We start from the raw sequence: 9,280 nt of genomic DNA, 5'->3' as shown, positions 1-9,280 counted from the left end.
CATAGTATTCCATTGTGTGAATATACCACAGCTTCTCTATCCATTCGTTTGCTGATGGGCCAGTGCCATTTTTAGAGCCTCTTCTGACATCCATGTCAATTTTTTCTTTTTCCTGTTTTTGCAATGACCTACACCCATTTAGAATGACTGATAATAAAACTAACAATACCACATTTAAGAGGGGACATAAGACTTTGCTGGTGGGAGTGCAAAACAGTACATTCACTTTGAAAGCAGTCTATCAGTCTATTACAAGTGAAATAAAAACAGTCTTCAGTATGGATTGTACCTAAATACAAAGGAAACAAAAATTCTCACAACTGGACCTTTAAGCAATATTGTGATTGTTGTTGTTATGTGCCGTCGAGTCGTTTGCGACTCATAGCGACCCTAAATACAACAGCCCTAAACTCTGCTCTATCCTGTGCCAATCTCACTGTGTGCCACACACCCATTCAGATTACCCCAGTCACTGAATCAATCTACCTCATAAAGGGTCTTCCTCTCCTGCACGGTCTTTCCACCCTCCCAAGCATGTCGTCCTTCTCCAGGGACTAGTTCCTCCTTGCAACATGTCCAAAGTATGTCAGACAAAGCTTCAGAATCCTTGCCTCCAAGGAGCAGCCTGGTTTAACCCTCTCCAGGATGCACCTGTTTGTCTTCTTAGCAGTCCATGGTATATTCAATACTCTTCTCCAACACCACAGCTCAAAGGTATCAATTCTCCTTCTATCTTTCCTAGTCATTGTCCAGCTCTCTGATGCAGAGCAAGTGATAGCAAAGACCAGGGCCTGTATCAAGTGCACCTTAGTCTCCAGAGTGGCTCAATGAGTAGATTCAAAGAATGAGAGGCTACGACAATGAGATCAAACAGAACAATGAGAGTGAGGATGGCACAGAAAAATTTTTCTTTCTGTTGTATCTGGGGCTACTCTGAGTAGCAACCAACTCAATGTCAGCTAACAACAGGATATGTTCCAGGAGAAGCCCTACTGACACAGTGAATTTTAGTTAGCTCGGGTGCTAACTGAAAAACTGATGGTTAGAACTCATCAGTTGCCTCTTGGGAGAAATATCTGACAGTCTGCTTTTGTAGTGATTTCATCCTGGAAAACTTTCTGCTAGTGTTACTCTGTCCTTTCAGGTTGCTTTGAGACAGAATTCACGTAACAGCATTGGATCATATGCTTCATAATTCTTCCCTAGGTATTTATCCATGAGAAAAATCAGTACACATCAACACAAAGATTTATAGATGAATATTTATGACATCCTTCTTTGGAAATACTGCTCCATTCTCTATTCTCCTTTACAGTAAAACTGCTTAAAACAAGTATAATACCATGTCTCCCATTTCTCTCTTCTCATTTCTTTAACTCATTAAAATAAAACTTTCACTTCATCCTTTCACTGTCAACCTAAACAAGATTATCAATGACTTCCATATAGTTAAATGGTATAGCCAGTAGACGGTCCCCATCCAACTTGACACATCAACAGTTTTGCTACTTCAATTAACTCTTTCTAGAAAGGCACACTTCTATTGTCTTCACTTACAGTTTTCTTTGTTCTGCTCCTAGCTAAGCTATTCCTCCTCATGTCCTTAACTCTAAGTTTTATAGTGCCCCAGGCATCAATCTTCAAAATTTCTGATATCCTTCACTCTCTCTATTTCTGCTTGTTCTTTAAGGAATCAAAACTAGAATCCTGACTTTAAAATATATGAATATGCTGCTTATGTATAAATGTATGTCTCCTGCTTAAGCCTACCTGAACACCAAATCTGATTTTCAGCTGCCTACTCAACATCTCCATGTAAGGAGCCACGGTGGTGTAGTGCATAATGTATCTGTCTGCTAACTGAAAGACTGGCAGTTCAAATCGACCAGCTGCCCTGTGGAAGAAAGGTGCGAGACTGTAGATAAAGATTTACTGCTTGAAACTCAATGGAAGGTCACTATGAGTCAGATTCTATTCAATGGCAGTGAGTTGGTTTTATGCAATAACTACTTCCACTTACATATATAATGTTGTTTTTCTACATTATTGAGTCAGAACTGACATTCCAGAAGGGTTTCAAAGGCAGTAAATCTCAACGGAAGAAGATAGCTCATCTTTCTCCTATTGAGCAGATGGTGTATTTGAACTACATACCTTTGTGTTGGCAGCACAATTCCTTACCCCTAAGCCACCAGGGCCATCTAGAAATCTAATGTTGTTGTTACTGTGTACCATCTACTCAGAACCCATTGATAGCTGACCTTCCAGTGGGTTTTCAGAAGCAGTTGATTGCATGGGAGGAAATCGCCCATCCTTCATCTGCAGAGCAGCTGGTGGCCTCAAAGCATATGCCTTTGGGATTGCAGTGTACCTTCTAGCCACTTGGCTTCCTTATCTAATGTTGTTGTTGTTATTGTTGATTGCCTTTCAGTTGAGCACTACTCATAGTGACCCCATGAACAAAAGGCCAGTAGCCCCTCTACAGCCATTGACACTTATCAAAGTTTCTGGAGGTATGTCGTTTAGGAAGTGGATACCACTCCTGCTTCCAAACCTGCCATAATATGTTATTGTTGTTATTTGCCATTGAATCACCTACTATGCATAGTGACCCTATGTACAGAAGCTCTGAACCTTTCCCTGTCCTGAGCCAGTCTCACTAACTTCAACACACCAATCCCACTGCCAGTTACTGTATCAATCCATCTCATCCAGGGTCTTCCTCTCCTGTGCTGTCCATCCACCCTTTCGAGCATGGTGTCTTTCTCCAAGGACCGATCTCTCCAGGCCACGTGCCCAAGGTAAATGAGGCGAGCTTCAAAATCCTAGCCTCCAAGGAGAGACTTGGTTTCACCCTCTGCAAAACAGATCAATTTGTTTTCTTGGTAGTCCATGTTCAAGACTCTTCTCCAGCACCACAACTCGGAGGCATCTATTCTTCTTCTGTCATCCTTAGTCATTGTCCAACTCTCTGAAACATAACAAGTAATTGAGAAGATCATGGCCTGGATCAGGTGCACCTTTGTATCTAGGCTGACATAGTTGCTCTTCAGCACTCTGGAAAGGTCCATGACAGCAGATTTTCCCAGTGCAATTTGTCTTTTGATTTCCCGACTGCCGGTATTAAGAGTGCTGATTGTGGATCTGGGCAAGCTGTAATTGCTAACTACCTCAATCTCTTCTCCATCTATTATGGTGCTGTCAATTGGCCCAGTGGTGAGAATCCTTGTCTTCTTGGTGTTGAGCTTCAATCCATATTGAAGACTATAGTCCTTGACCTTTTGCAGCAAGTGCTTCAGGTCTCCTTCAGTGTCATCTCCATATCATAAGTTGTTAATGAGTCTTCCTCTAATCTTGATGCCATACTCCCCCTCATAAATCCCTGCTTCTGAAATGATCTGTTCTTAATACATATTGAAAAGGTACAGAGACAGTATGCATCCTTGATGTGCTCCTTTCCTGATTTTGAACTATGAAGTGTTTCCTTGCTCTGTTCTGAGGACTGCTTCTTGGTCCAAGTTTGGTTTCATATAAGCACAATCAAGTGTTCCAGGATTTCCATTTTCCCCAAGGTTAGCCACAATTTGTTGTGATCCACACAGTCAAATACCTTTGCATAGTTAATGAAACATAGATAGATATTTTTCTGGTGCTCTCTGCTTTCTGCCAAGATCCATCTGACATTGGCAATAATGTCCTTAGTACCATGACCTCTTCTAAACCCAGCTTGTATTTCTAGTAGTTCTGTGTCAATATACTCTTCAAGTCTTTTCTGGATAATCTTCAGAAGGATTTTGTTGGTGTGTGATATTAGTGATATTGTTCAACAATTTCCACACTCTGTCGGGTCATCTTTTTTTGGAATGAGAATAAATATGGATCTCTTCCAATCAGTTGGCCAAGTAGTTGTCCTTCACATTTCTTGGCAAAATTTGGTGAGCACATGCAGGGCAGCATCTGTTTGCTGAAATACATCAATTGGAATTGCATCAATTCCTGGGGCTTTATTTTTTGTCAAGTCCTTCAGAGCAACCTGAACTTCCTTCTCTATCACCACTGCCTCTTGTTCATAAGTTGTTTCTTGAAATTCTTCTGTATCAGCCAATTCTTTTTGATACAATAACTCTTTATACTCCTTCCACCTTCTTTTATGGCTTCCTGAATCATTCACTATCCTGCTCATAGCATCCGTAAACATTGCAACTCACAGCTTGAAATTATTCTTTAGTTCTTTCCGTTTAAGAAATGTTGAGTGACTCCAGATAAGTGCAAACCTCCCAACGGCCTTTAATACGAGGTGGAGAAAGCTCCCCTGTGTTTGCTTGTACCAGCTCAAGAAAGCTGACCACCTGAGAAGACGGCTGCCATGTCTGTTAAGCTGGGAGTGGTCTGCACGAGGCTGAGGTTCTCCTGACCAATCCACATGTCCACCCTATCTGGTCTTCCTGTGTATATAAGTGTACTGCAGATCCCAATAAAATTGATTTAGATTGAGAAAAAAAAAAAGAAATGTTGAGTGAGTTTAGCCCTTTTGATTTTCCGACTCCAGCTCCTTTCACATTTCATTATAATATTTTGACTTGTCTTCCCTAGTAGCCCTTTGAAATCTAATAGGCATCTCAAAATATCATGCTCCAAATGCGATCATTGATTCATCACTCTTTACTAAGGACACTTTTTTCATCCGTTTTTTTTTTTTCAGTTAATGGCAACTCTATCCTCTGATTTCCTTAGACTATGAATCTTGAAGTCTTCCTTAAGGCCTCTTTCTTTCATGCCACCTCCAGTCAATTCACTGGACTTCCTTGTAAGCGTATGGATATAATCCTGTCACTCACGATGTTGTACTTCAAGATGGATCTAGAAATAACTTATATGTCTGATTATTCTGAAGAGTACATTCTTCACAGATACAATTGATCATTTTTTAGTCTTGTTTATTATTTGGCTGAAAGTTGATCCTTGAGTATGAGCTCTGTTACAAGCTTGAAGGGCTGGACAGTCTTATACGAAATTTCAGTTGGACAAGTTACTCCTATAATAAAACTATGGCTTCCCATGTTCAGTGCAAAAAAACCCCACCAAACATCGTTCTTCCCCCCCCCCCAGGTTGGGTAATAAATTTATACTGGTTTATATACAAAGTTTATAAAACTTATATACATTGTTTTTCACACTGGACCTTTCTCCTTTCCTTTACCAATCCCTCCCTCCACCCATCAAATTGTGCAACCCTATGTTTAAGACCCCCCCCTTGGATCCTTGAACACATTCATTCATTACATAGGTAATGGTCCTATACAGTATTTGTCTTTATGAGACTGAGTTCACTTAGCTTAATGCTCTCCAGTCCCTCCCATGTTAAGTAGTAATTTACAAAATCATTGCTCCTGCTTTCTGCATAGTATTTCATTGTGTGAATGTACCATCATTTCTCACTCCATTCTATTGTGACTGGGTATTTGGGCTATTTCTATGTTCTTGGTATTGTAAATAATGTGGCTATAAACATTGGAGTACAAGTCTCTGTGCCTCAGTTCTCATTTTCTCAGGGTATATTTCAAGGAGTGGAATAGCTGGGTCATATGGGATTTCTATGTCCAAGTTTTTGAGGAAATGCCAAATTGCCTTCCAGAGTGGTTGTATCATTTTACAGTCCCACCAACAATGTGTAAGAGTTCCTTTCTCACCACATCCTCTCCAATATTTATTACTCGATGCCCTGCTAAACTTTGCCACTGCCACTGGGGTAAGATCATATCTCATTGTGATTTTGATTTGCATTTCTCTTATTGCCAGTGATTTGGAACATTTTTTCATGTGTCTGTTGGCCATTCGAATGACCTCCTTTGTGAAAATTCTTTACATGTCTTTTGTTCATTATGTAATTGGATTAGCAGTCTTTTTCTTCTGGAAGCCCAAGAGTATTCTGTAAACTTTCATTATGAGATCTTTGTCTGAGATGGTATTGCCAAATGTTTGTTCCTAGTCAGTAGGTTTTCTTTTCACTCTGTTGGGAAAAGTTTTTGATGAGCACAGATATTTAATATTTAGAAGGTCCTATTCATCATTTTAAAAATTTTTTTGTTTTAATGAAAATTTACAGACTTTGCATTTCCATTCATTCATTGTTGCACTTTTCTTCCTGTCCACCTCTCCCCTCAGTACACTCTTCTCTCTGAAAAGTGAAAGTTCCTCTATTGTTTTACAATCCCTCCTCCCCCCATTCATCAATTTATCCTCTTCAGATTGTATATTTCTAGCTGTATTTGGCAGACCTTTTGTGTTATAGACTAAGCCTTCTAAGCTTGGTTCCCAAAAACACAGTTCTTAATAATGACTAAGAAGACTCTATGTGATCCAGCTCTCTTCTCTCTCTGACTTCATTTCTTACTCCTCTGACAACTAACCCACTCTTTTCCAGCTACAGTGGCCTTCTACTTCCAGACTTTTCACTTCCTGTTCCTTCTGCCTGACGTAGTCTTCCTCTAGGTAGCGACCTGTTTCACTCACACACTTTCTTTAAAAGTCTTTCCAAATTAGCTGTGCAGTTGATAACCTAAATATGACCCTTCTGGTGGTGCTTTTGTGACTCCCACAAAATGACTGGGTGGGACTATATGGTCTAGGTACTTATGCCCCATGAAGAGCATTGGACCACCTGCTAATAATGTAAATAATGTACATGGAAGATGTGGGAGTGGGACTATATACATGGGACTCTAATGAGGTGATTGGCCAGTTTGGACATCATGTTAGGCTTAAAATGAGACCATGATAAGATAATTACATGATCATCAAGAAGATTCAGGAGTAAAGTGTGTCCTTTGGAGCAAGGTCCCTATGCTTAGGGCCTTCTATACCCAGGAGACAGACTCTTTTATATGGACAAACAGAAGGATTCTTACAAGTGAAGATGGCAAGTCTTTCCTTACTTGAACACATCATCACAAAAGAGCAACGGTTATCAAAGGGCGTTACATAACGATTGGTGAGTAGCAACTCAAGGTAAACATGCAGTGAAGTGCAGTGACAAGAACAGTCTGCACAAAACCTCAAACTTAGCAAAGGTCATGGTCATATGGTGCTGGGCAGGCAGCAGTTTGTGGTTATACCCCAAGTCACCATGAACCTGAGCCAACTTTACAGAAATGAACAGCAGCAACAGAGATTTGATATACACCAGATGGAGCTAACTGAAGAAATTAACTCATGAGCTTCAAAGGACAAAACAGTGAAACAACCAAAAGTGCAACTCAAGTGTGAAAAATGTGTAATTTATCCAGAAACCAGATTTCCTTAAGTTAATGAGAGAAAACTGGCTAGCTAGCTACATACACAATGCTAGAGCAGTCCCTGTGGTTCCAACAGAAGTAAATTTATGACAGGAAGATTTTCTTAGGAGGCAATTTAGCTTGATATCACAAACAAGGATATGTAAAAATATGTAAGGATGATTCCAGCTTCCTGAAGTCCTCACAAATAACACTTCGCCCATTCAGTCACTTCTGACCAGTCGACGCTTCATGGGGTTTCCTAGGTAGTAAATATTTACCAGAGGAGATTGCCTCTGTTTCTCCCTCTGAGCCACTGATTGATTCAAACAGCCAACCTTTCCGCTATGCACTATGCTCTACGCCACCAGGGTTCCTGTTAAGGTGAACAAGAACTTTCCTCCAAGGAGATAATTATGTCACGTGGTGTTATAAAATAAAACCCCAATTTTAGCTCTTGGGTCCAGGAAGAGTCACCTTGACAAGGTAATACATAAGTATAATATTAGGGAAAGTTGTTGGATTCCACACCTGAAGATCGGTGGAGAAATCTAGGCAGCAGTGGCAATTTTTGCACACTAGATGGGGCCAGAGTAGAAAGGAAGTGCAATCTTACCCATACTTTGAAACCTCAGAGAGTAAAATGAACTCACAGTGAATTCAGAACCCTAAGAGTCCATAAGGGAGCTCTGCTGGCCTGGAAGAAAGAAGCTACGCTTCCAAGCCAAAGGCAACTGGTTTGAATCCACCAGCTGCTCTGTGGGAGAACGAATGGCAATCTCCTCCTGTGTGATTTGCCTTGAAAACCTGCTGGAGGCCTTCATGTTATACAACAAGCAGCCAGTGTTCACTTCAGTCAGCAAGGGTGCTAGGATTATAAGAAGTGGATTTGAAAACTAATTGCTAAGCTAAATAGCAAGACTAACAAAACAATGCGCGATAGTTGTTGTTGTCAGGTAGAAAAAATGACCCAGGACTTTTGGCCATAATATTTTTTTATTTATACAATTTTTTTTTTAAGTTTTTATTTTCTATTCGTTTTCTTACAAAGTTAGTATACATTGTGTTTCACACTATCCTTCATTCACATTGTGTTTCATACAATCAATCAGATTCATTATATTTTATAAAATTAATCAACTCTACTGACATCCAAGCAGATATATGCACACCCATGTTTATCGCAGCTCTGTTCACAATAGCAAGGAGTTGGAAACAACCCAGGTGCCCATCAACAAAGAAATGGCTAGAGAAGCTGTGGTATATTACACGATGGAATACTGTGCTGCATTGAGAAACAAGGAACTCATTCAATATTATTCAAAATGGGTGAGCCTGGAGGACATTATGCTTAGTGAAATATCTCAGTCGCAAAAGGACATATATTGCATGGTGCCACTGATGTAAAATGGGACTGATATCAAGGTGGGGGTAAGACTGAGAAAAACTGGATAAATTGTGTATACTGCACAGAAACAGATGAGGGACTGAATAATTTAAAAGCGATGTATGATAGGGTATTATGGTTATCACAAGAGTCCACAATTAAGGTTGCATAGTGGAAAGTACTTGGGGCGGTGGGGGGGGTGCGGGGGGATTGTGTACCAGGGAGAGAATCTTTCTTTTACTTTTGAAAGGAGAGGAGCGAACTTGGGGGTGGGGTGGGCGGAGAGGGCTGGGCAGATAGAGAATGCAACAATGAATGAATGGAAATCCAAATTCTCTGTAAATGTTCATTAAAATTATTAAAAAAAAAACATTTAAAAATTAATCAACTCTGAATTAAACCTACCATTGCCCTATCTTTCCACAATACTGCAGGATCTTCGCCATTCCCTTTATCAACCTCTCTCTCTATCCATCAAATTGTGTGACTCTATGATTTCACTTCTGCCCAACCTCTCCCCTCTGTTCCTCTTCTTTCCTCCCTTGGATCCTCATACATGTTTTACTTGTTGTCATTCTACTTGTACAGTATTGGTTAGTCCGCTTGGCATAATGCTCTC

This window comes from Elephantulus edwardii, unplaced genomic scaffold (assembly GCF_000299155.1).
Source record: "Elephantulus edwardii isolate Elephantulus edwardi_28Jun2011 unplaced genomic scaffold, EleEdw1.0 scaffold00093, whole genome shotgun sequence".
In the NCBI taxonomy this organism is placed as follows: domain Eukaryota; kingdom Metazoa; phylum Chordata; class Mammalia; order Macroscelidea; family Macroscelididae; genus Elephantulus; species Elephantulus edwardii.
The sequence above is the reverse complement of the archived record's forward strand: the minus strand, read 5'-3'. Positions refer to the sequence as shown.